Source organism: Lactuca serriola, chromosome 9 (assembly GCF_051521515.1).
Source record: "Lactuca serriola cultivar US96UC23 chromosome 9, Lser_US96UC23_V15, whole genome shotgun sequence".
NCBI lineage: Eukaryota > Viridiplantae > Streptophyta > Magnoliopsida > Asterales > Asteraceae > Lactuca > Lactuca serriola.
This window is the reverse complement of record NC_136416.1, coordinates 152,995,492-153,005,760: the sequence shown is the minus strand read 5'-3', so window position 1 is coordinate 153,005,760 and position 10,269 is coordinate 152,995,492. Positions and strand designations below refer to the sequence as shown.

The window sequence follows — 10,269 nt, the reverse complement described above, 5'->3', positions numbered from 1 at the left end:
GGAACAGACGCTCTCGGTTTTGTTCTTTTAACTTGTTGAATTGTTTTGATTTCTTCTTCCATGAGCTTCTCTAATTCTTCAAGTTCATTGTCTTCATCAATGTTGAAAACGTCTTCTTGAGCATGATCCCCTTGGAAACCATCTTATATTCCAAAAATTTCCTTCTCATCCCCAACTCTCAAGGTGAGCTTGGACTCGCGTATATCAACCAGAGCTCCAACAGTGTTAAGTAATGGGCGACCAAGAATAATCGGTACATTGGGGTCTTCTTTCATATCCAAAACCATAAAGTCTATTGGAAAAACGAATTTCCCAATTTTCACGAGAATATCTTCCACAATGCCCCGGGGCTGTGTCACTGAACGGTTCGCCATGTGAATAGTCATCTTTGTACCCTTCATTTTCTGAATATTTAACTTTTGATAAAACGAAAAAGGCATCAAATTTATGCTAGCCCCAGAATCGGCTAAACCATAAACCTTCATATTATTCCCAAACTCACATGGGAGAGTGAGTCGTCCAGGATCCCCCATCTTCTTAGGTATTTCTCCCAACACCGCTTTTGAGCTTTGCTCACATAGAATCACCTTAGAATTCTCCTTTAATTGCTGACGAGTGTCTACCAAGTCTTGTAGGAACTTAGCATATCATGGAACTTTTGCAGGTGAATCAATAAAAGGAGTATTGATAGGAATACCCTTCAATTTCTTGATAAACTCTAGATGTTCTCTCTCCAGTGGAATGAGATTAGCTCTAGACGGGAATGGCAAAGGCGGTTTATAAGCTGGAAAAGATACGAAATTCTTCTGTTCAGACCGAGCCCACGACATGAGCATAGCGGGCTTACGACGTGAACTGGGTATTCCAGCAAATTCTTCAATTTCGAGCTTCGGCTTCTTTGGCTTTGGATCGGGCTGCTGTGGCTCCACTTCTAAGGTTTCTAGGAACTCAGAAATCGCCTCTTCTTCAATATCTATGGCCATTACGTGAGATTGGGTCTTCTTTTCAAGATCTTTCGGGAACATCTTCTCATTAACCAAAGTGGTAAGTTGACAAAGTTATGCTTCAAGGTTATTGATGGAGGCTTGTTGATTCTTTATTAATGCTTGCTGATCTATCATCATTGCGTGATGATTCTTCATCATAGTTCTTTGTTCTTCCATTGCAGTGTCAGTAGCATCATGCCTTTTTTCTGAAGCTTCCATGAATTTCATCAACATGGTCTCTAATTTTGATTTCTTCTCAACTAGTGGTTGCTCTTTTTGGTAGAAGCATCTGCCAGTTTGTCTATATTTTTCTTCCTTTTTCTTCTTGTATTCATCATAAGGCAGCCACTCTTTCTTTGGTTTCCTCTAGTCTTCATCATACTTGTCCCCACTCGAATAGCAAACTTGAGCTTTCTTGTTTCCATATTCATCCAAGTTGCAATATTTTGTCAAATACGGGCCACTACATCTCTCGCAACCAACTCGAATTGCATGAATTGATTGGTCCATTTGTGTCAATCTCCTATCCATAGTGTTAAGCATTGCCATCACAGCAGCCATCTCTTCAGTTTGTGCACCCCCAACTCCTTTCATGCCTTCATTCCTTGGACTGTGGTATTCATGAGAGTGTTTTGCAAATTCTTCAACTAATTCCTTGACTTCGCCCAGGTTTTTCTTTGTAAGTGGTCCTTGAGTATCAAGGAGTTGTCTTGTCATCACATTAACCCCGTCATAGAATATGGACACTTCTTGTTAAATGTTAAGGTCATGTTGAGGACAATTCCTTAACAACCCTTTGTAACGCTCCCATGCTTCAGAAAGTGACTCCCCCGGGTTTTGCTCAAAATTGACTATTGCCTTCTTGAGTTTAGCAATCTTGGATGGTGGACAGAATTGGTCTAGAAACTGCTCATGCATTTGATCCCAAGTAGTTATTGTACCAGGTGGAAGTGCTTTTAACCAATCATTTGCAGCTGCTTTAAAGGTAACGGGAAGCATCCTTAGCAAGACGGTGTCTCTGTTAACATTTGGGACATTGAAGTAATCAGCAATGTCGTTCACTTCATCCAAGTGCTTCAACACATCCTTATGATCTTTTCCATAGAATGGGATATCCTTTAGTGCGGAAAGGATATGTCCCTTTAGCTCGAATGTGGCAGTGGCAGTGGCAGGAATGGCAGGTTGTACTAAGCCTGGACCAACATCATCTCGGATTCTTTTTCTATAAGCTCCCATATACATTTCTTCAATATTTTCCATCTCGTTCCTTGGCTCGTTTTCGGGTTCACTTTTATTTTCTTCAAATTCAGGCTCAGTATCATATTCAGACTCGGTTTGGACGGGTATTTGATCTAAGTGTTCAAGCTTGCTCTTGTTCTTTGAAGATGAACTTGACTCCCCCGTTTTCTTCCCCGACTTCTTTGAGAACACATATTTGAATTCTTGTAAAGGTGTCTTCTTTGGTGTTTGATCTTCCTTCATGCTCTTGTCCTTCTTTTTGTGAACTGCAGACTCGGGATCTTCAAGTGGTGGCACCAAAGGTGTGTTAGAGCCTCTGAACTCCTGAAATAAGACAAAAATAAAACATAAATCTGAACTAAGCAAAACGAACCGAAATAAACAAAACTAAGGACTTCAGACCTCACGTCGTGAATCTTAAAGGTTCACGCCGTGAATCCTGTAATGCAAAAAAAATAAAACAAAAAAGTAACTTCTTGCAGGTTTTACCCTACAAAAAGGATCAATTAATTTAAAGCAAACAAACTAGTAATTAATTAAGCCATTCCCCGACAATGGCGCCAAAAACTTGATGTGCACAAAGGTACCCACTAAATTTATAATTTATAACCTAACTAACTTAACTAACTAAAATGTACCTAGGCAGTGTACCTAGTCAAATTATAGAATAGTTGGTTAAGTCGGGTGTCGATCACAGGGAACGGTGTTGACTAATTAATTTATCTACTACTAAATTAACCTAATTACTAGCAAAGGAAGGGTTTTTTATCTAATTTTTCAAGTTTAGATGAACTTAATTCTTTAACAAAAACTCAATCAATAAACAAAACACTTCTGTTAGTCGAATCCGTTTTCACTCAATGGTTATACATTAGCTATAACTATTACTATTGGTTACCAATTAATGAAGTATTAGCAATTTAGTTCTAAATCTACTAATTATTAATCAATTCATGTACGTCTATGTATGGTCACACAATAGTTAACACATAATCAATTATTAAATAAGATTGGAGCCATGAAAGATTGATTAATCAAAACACAATTACAGTCATAATATGAGTTCTCTAACACAGCTTAATTCAATGATTCAATTACTTATCTAAGATTGGTTTGATCTTAGCTCTAATAAACTAACTACACAGAACAAGAATTTAAAGCAATCAAATATTTAATTTAAGCATGCTAGGTAAAATAAATCAACACAAGCATATTACCAACAAGTAAAGTCAAATCTAATGCATCAAACCCATGAGTTCCAACTTCATCTAGCTAACAGAAGCAGATGGATTTAGTTGGATATACTAACAGCTAAACAAACAAAAACTATAATCAAAGACATGTTTAAGTGTACCAATCTATAAAACCAAATTATGAACTTCTTCTTTCTTGGTGTTAAAACCAGCTTCCAGGTCTTCTTTTCCTCTGAAATTCGTCACCAGGAACCCTTCTAAGCCAGCCAAAAGTCCCCCTTTCCGTAATGGCAAAGGTATATATAATATCTTCAAATTTACCGTTCACGTCGTGAGAATCTGAGTCTCACGTCGTGGATTCATGATAATCGTGATCTGCAAGGATTCCTTCACCCGTATGCTTATCTTCTAGAATTTCATATTCATGTCGTGAACTCGATTTTTACTGACTTTTCATCCTTCTTTTCCTCAAGCCCCCCAAAGTTCCAAGTATTGTCACTTCTGGTCCCTTTCTTCAAAAATACTTCTATTTGGCTGCATATAACAATTTATCCTTATAAGTACCATAATTCTATGCAAATAACCAAAATATTTATGAAAATGTAGATCAATATTGCCTAAAAATGTGTATAAATATGGAAATATCATCATGTGTGGGATATGTCGTCTCATGTGGCTTCAGTTGTCATGATGCATAAGCTATCACTTGTCCTCCTTGCATGAGGATTGCTCCCAAGTCGGTGATGGACGCATCACATAAAACCACAAAATCCTCAACTCCCTCCATAAGGGTCAAGATTGGGGACTTGTAAACTCTTTGCCGAAGGGTCTCAAATGTTGACTATTGCTTAGGGCCCCACCGGAAATCCACCCTTTCCTTGTCAGACAAGTGAGGGGTATTGCAATCTTAGAGAAATCCTGAATAAATCTCCGATAGTACCCTGCCAGACCCAGAAAAGTCCTGATATCGGAGAGAGATTTCGGAACCTTCCACTGCGTCATCGCCTTGATTTTGGCAGGATCGAACAAAATCCCATCTTGGTTAACGAGTTGTCCAAGGAACTGAACCTCTCGCAACCAAAAATCACACTTTGAGAACTTAGCATAACGTCGATCTCGCCTCAAAACCCCCAGAAACTCGTGAAGATGCTCCTTATGCTACTCCCTGGTCTTGGAATACACCAAGATAGCATCAATGAACACGATAATTGAGCGATCGAGCATCAACCTGTATACCCGATTCATCAAATCCATGAATATCGCAGGCGCATTGGTGAGCCCGAATGGCATCACCACGAACTCGTAATGTCCATAACAAGTCCGGAACGCGGTCTTCTCCACGTCCTCCTCCATCACCCTCACCTGATGGTACCCAGACCTCAGGTTAATCTTGGAGAACCAAGATGCTCCCTGCAACTGATCAAAAAGATCATCAATCTGAGGAAAGGGATAACGGTTCTTCACCATTAACTTGTTCAGCTCCCTATAAACTATGCACATCTGGTGCGAACCATCCTTATTATTAACAAAAAGAATCGGCGCTCCCCATGGAGAACCACTCGGACGGATTAATTGCTTGCCTAGCAGCTCCTACAGCTGAGATGACAGCTCCTGCATCTCAGGCGATGCCAATCGGTACGGCGCCTAGGAAATAGGGGTTGCACCTGGCACAAGGTCAATCCGAAACTCGACCTACCTCTCAGGAGGCACTCCGGGTAAATCCTCCGGGAATACATCAACAAACTCTCTAACAACTGGAACATCTAAAACTGAAACCTGATCCCTGACCTGCGTATCCACTACATACGCCAAATAACCTGCACACCCGTGCTGAATATACTGTCGAGCCCTGGTTGCCGAACAAAACCCAGAACCCAGCCTAGTGCCCTCTCCATAAATAACCAGTTATCCCCCACTTGGGGTTCGAACTACCACACGATGGCCCTCGCAGTCGATGATATCACCGAATTGACCCACACAATCCATACCCACTATAACATAGACATATCCCATAGGAATCAGAATCAAATCGATCGGATAGGGCACCCCGAAGATCTCTAGAATGCAATCCTGATAAACCGAAGAAGTAGAAACCCCATGTTCGTTGGCGATAGAAACTTGCAACAGACACTCCAACTCCCCCATAGGCAAAGCAAACTCCTTACTGAAAGACCGAGAAATTAAAGACCGACTCACACTCGAGTCAAACAACACTAAAGCAGGCACGGAGTTCACTAAGAATGTACCTAGTAGAGGTACAAACATACAAGTATAAAACAATCGTAATCAAAAGATAAGAGATAGAAACATACCACTCACAACGTCTGGTGCTGTCCTAGCCTCCTTGGTAGTAAGTTGGAAGGTGCAACCCCAAGCCCTGGGGGGGGATCTACCCGGCCCTGACTCCCGTTAGTGATCCTTAATGTAGTTGGCACGGGGACCTACGCCAGCTTGGTGGCGAGTAACGAACAGTTGACCTTGACATGGCCAACTTGATCACAATGATAGCAAATCCTCATACTTGGAACTGGGGAAGATTGGTGGCAGTCCCTCACATAATGCCCCTCCTTACCACATTTGTGGCACCCACAACTAGCTTGACATGCTCCCACATGAACCTTCCCGCACTTCCCATAAATGCGGCCATGCTAACCTCCAGACCTAGAATATGCGGCCTTGAACCACTTCGGCTCCAGCAGCGACTACGCTGAGGCCTACCTCTGCTCCCTCAACTGAAACTCAATTTCCAGCTCGTGCCACCTGGCGGCCTCCTGCAACTCCAGCAAAGTATCACACCGGTGAGTAGAAACAAACTGTTTGATGTCCGTCTTAAGCATGCTCAGATAACGAGTCATCTGAGCCTGATCTGAAGCAAACTCAGGGCAAAACATCGCCCTCTCATTAAACATCTAGGTGATCTCCGTCACCGTCTCCAATCCCTGCCTCAGGTCTAAAAACTCCTAAGCCAACCTCTCCCACTCGACCCGAGGAATATAGCTAGTGCGGAACATCTCCCTAAACTGACCTCATGATATCGCAGCCCTCTACTCATCAGAATACGATCCCGTAACAAGTCTCCACCATTCCTTCGCTCCGGACCTAAGGAGGTTCAGAGCACACCTAACCTTCTGGTCAACATGACGTGAACACGTAAAGAAACACCACTCAACATCAGATAGCCACCTCTTGGCACAATCGGGTCCTGAACTCCATCGAAAGTCAGGGGCTTCGTATTCTCGAAGTCCTGATACTGAAAAGCCTGACCTGTCCCAGCACCTACAGCCGCCACGGCTATGGAGGCTGCAGCAGCAGCCGTCTCAACAATGGCTGGGTAGCGATCATCAAAGAACTCCATCATCATGGTCTTGATAGACCCGAACATATCCGGATTCTTAACCGAAAAAATAGCAACCACCTCCTCATGGATGATCTCCCTGAAACGGTCCTCTGTCAATGTTGGCCCATCCTTACTGCCAGCCCTCGGTCCCGACTTGGATCCAGTCTCAAATTGCCTTGTAACCACCATACTGAAAATACACCAACAAGATATCAGATAACACACATACATAACGGGGGACCAATTCCCAACGAATCCCTAGCGGTTGTGACTTCCTTGCTACGCATACGGGTCTTGTGCTTTCAGTAGTACGGGCCCATACTACCTTCCACACCTACCCGTGTTTTTCTCGAGGATCATCACAACACCCTAACATTACTCATAATCATAAACGAACACGCAGTCCTCACTCCTAGAGGAAACTGAACATCTCACGACTGGTCGGCTGACCTCACACAACTCAACCATGAAACTTCCACCAACCCTGCGGCACTCGTGTATGCTAGACATACATAACATTGGACCCTATATACATTTGAATATTTGATCCTACCCTAAGACTTTCATCAAACAAGAGCAGGAAATAAGGCCAAACCAAACATTCTTAGGCTATCAGATCTTAGTTATATATAACTGTGATGCATACACTAAGAAACTATAGTAATGATGTCAATTTCATAAAGAAAAATTACTAGGCTATCAGGCATCATATAATCAGGAAATTCTATCATGCAATCCATGAAGATCCTTAGCCTATCACTAGCATGTTGTTATAATATATCATAGTATCAAGTAATAACATGGTATTTTGGGGTCTACTTATTGGCTTCGGCTGATCATACACATCGCAATTTTCCTTTAGTATTTTTGAAAACCATTTGAAAACTATTTTGAAACTCTTTTCCTTAGTTTGAGATTGGATTCACACGATTGTTCCACCAGTTCACTCGAACCAAGGCTCTGATACCAATTTGTAACACTCATAAAATTTCGTGAAAATTTTAAACTTTTAAAACATTCCAAAATCATCAAAATTTACAAACTGTTTTCAAAATAAGATTCATATCATAGAAATCCCAAAATTGTGAAAAAAAACATGAGGAGGTACACGATCACACCTTTGCCTTCCCGCGATCCTCGGAGGTACCTGAAACATAATCCAACAACTGTAAGCCCAAAGCTTAGTGAGTTTCCCCAAAATACCACTACACATATAACAAAAGCAGCCTGCATAAATGAGCCTTCAGCCTGACTGGTCTGCCTCGTAGGGCCTACAGCCAATCTAGATGCTCCCGAGCCTTCAACATGACTCGACCGCCTCGCAGGGCCTACAGCCTATCCGGACTGCTCGTCGGGCCTTCAACCTGACTAGACCGCCTTGCAGGGCCTTCAGTCTATTTGGACCGCCCTGGGTCTGTTGGCCTTCAGCACAAAGCAAGATCGCCTCAACCCGACCACACAACACACATGTCAACATATACAAACTTATAAACACATAATCAATTAACAGGCAGGTGCAGATCATATAGATCAATAAGTACAGCATCATCCTATCTACCAGGATATTGATCTAACAGATTATTATCGCAACAAGAATACGCGAAACCATGATAACAATCTAACAGGTCCAGCATTGGTGCCTTCGACCCATAAGTACAGTGAGGAAGGCTCACCTCTCAAGTAGTGTTGAACCGGTAAAATCTAACTCTAAGACTCAGCTCTGGACTCAAGAGCCTACAACCACCATATAACCATTCTATAAAAACCACCAAATATCCAAAATGCCCTCAAAGTCAAACTTGGTCAATCCATGGCTAAAGTTAATTCAACAGTCCATGTTGACCCAACTCTTCAAGTGCACATTCCAACTCGTCGAGTTTCCACAGTACTCAGAGAAACGGGAAAAGTCTGAGCCTACTCGTCGAGTCCTCCGAACGACTCGTCGAGTTTCTATAGGTTTCCAAAAAGCGGGAAAACCCCGATCCAACTCACCGAGTTGTCAGAACAACTCGTGGAGTTTAACCATCTTAACTCATTCAGCCCTTTTTCATCCCTTCTAACGCCCTAGAATGTAGATCTAGTACCCAATAGTTGGAAAACCACATAAAGTTGCTAACTTTACGTCCATGCATGACACCAAGAGGCTAAACTACTCAAAAATGACTTGAAAATGACTTAGAACATGAAGGAAGCCTAGATCTATATAAAGCTTGATAGTTTAAGCCCAAAGAGGCCTCAAAATGTAGAGATCTGAAGTGGCAACTTCCAAAAATGATCAAACCCAAGAATGACTCCAAAATGGACCCAAAATGACAATAAACTTCCAAGGAAGAGATATAAGCAATAAATGGTCAAGGTTTACACTTTATACCTCAAAATGGTTGCAACAACAGAGAATATCCCGGATCTACAGCCTTCCACTCAATCAAGCTTCTTCAAACTTCAAACTACTTCCAAAAGAACACCAAGAAATACTCCTCAAGCTCACACACATAAAAATGAGAGAAAATGCACGAACTAGGGCTTCCTGGACAGAGGGGGCGGATGAGGAGGCCATGCAAAGGCCATAAGGCCTTTAAATAGGGTGCAACACCCTAAAAATTAGGTTTTCATAATCAGTCACCAACTCGTCAAGTTTTTCTTAACAACTCGTTGAGTTGGGAAGCTTCCAACACGTCGAGTTGAGGCATTCAACTCGATGAGTTCAAAAAGGAAATTACCTTTTAAGCCATAAATCTCATACCTGAGAATTGGGATGTTACACGTGGTGTCACCATTTTCTCTTAGAGCAAGAACATGAAAGAAAAGAGTGTAAGAAAAGAGAAAAAGGAAGCAGTTGAAGAATGGAAAGAGTAAAAAGGAAATTGCTCCTAATAAGGGAGTTTTAAATGAAGAGTGGGAATATCGAACCATCACCATGTTGAAACCACCTCCGTTAACGGCTCCATCACATCAGTGAATGACCAGTCCATCTTCCCCGCACACGTATCCTGATCAAGGCTAGAACAACTTAGCTACGTTATGCCAAACTGTAACAACCATAAATTTTACGCCAAATTTAAACTTTTTCAATCATAAATAAAAACCACATAGCATTGTTTACAAAATGTTTTCAAATCATTTTCCATCAGAGTGTCCCAAAAATCATAACATAGGGATGAGGAGCGATACGGTCACGCCTTCGCCTTTCCACGATCTCCTGAAGTACCTGAAACAATAAACTGAAAACTGTAAGCCCGAGGGCTTAGTGAGCTACCCCCAAAATACAAATACCACACTGACAATACCACAACAGTAATAATCAATTCAATCAACATGCATATTGGGCCATCGGCCTGACTGGACCGCCCTACCGGGCCTACAGTCTGTCTGAATCCATCCTGAGCCTTCGGTATGACTGGTCTGCCACGTGGGCCTACAGTCTCCTCGGACCGCTCATAGGGTATATTGGCCTTCAGCACAAAGCAGGACCGCCTCAACCCAGCAACAAGCAAATAACCATGTGCGCATACTA

At 42.0% G+C, this 10,269-nt stretch overlaps 1 non-coding gene across 1 annotated transcript; it reads left to right on the top strand.

Moving 5' to 3' along the window:
• The first annotated feature begins 1,749 nt into the window (after positions 1-1,749).
• Positions 1,750-1,856, top strand: LOC145077478 (small nucleolar RNA R71). Its single transcript, XR_013693220.1, has one exon. It is a non-coding gene; the product is annotated as a small nucleolar RNA R71 (small nucleolar RNA).
• Positions 1,857-10,269: the final 8,413 nt, after the last annotated feature.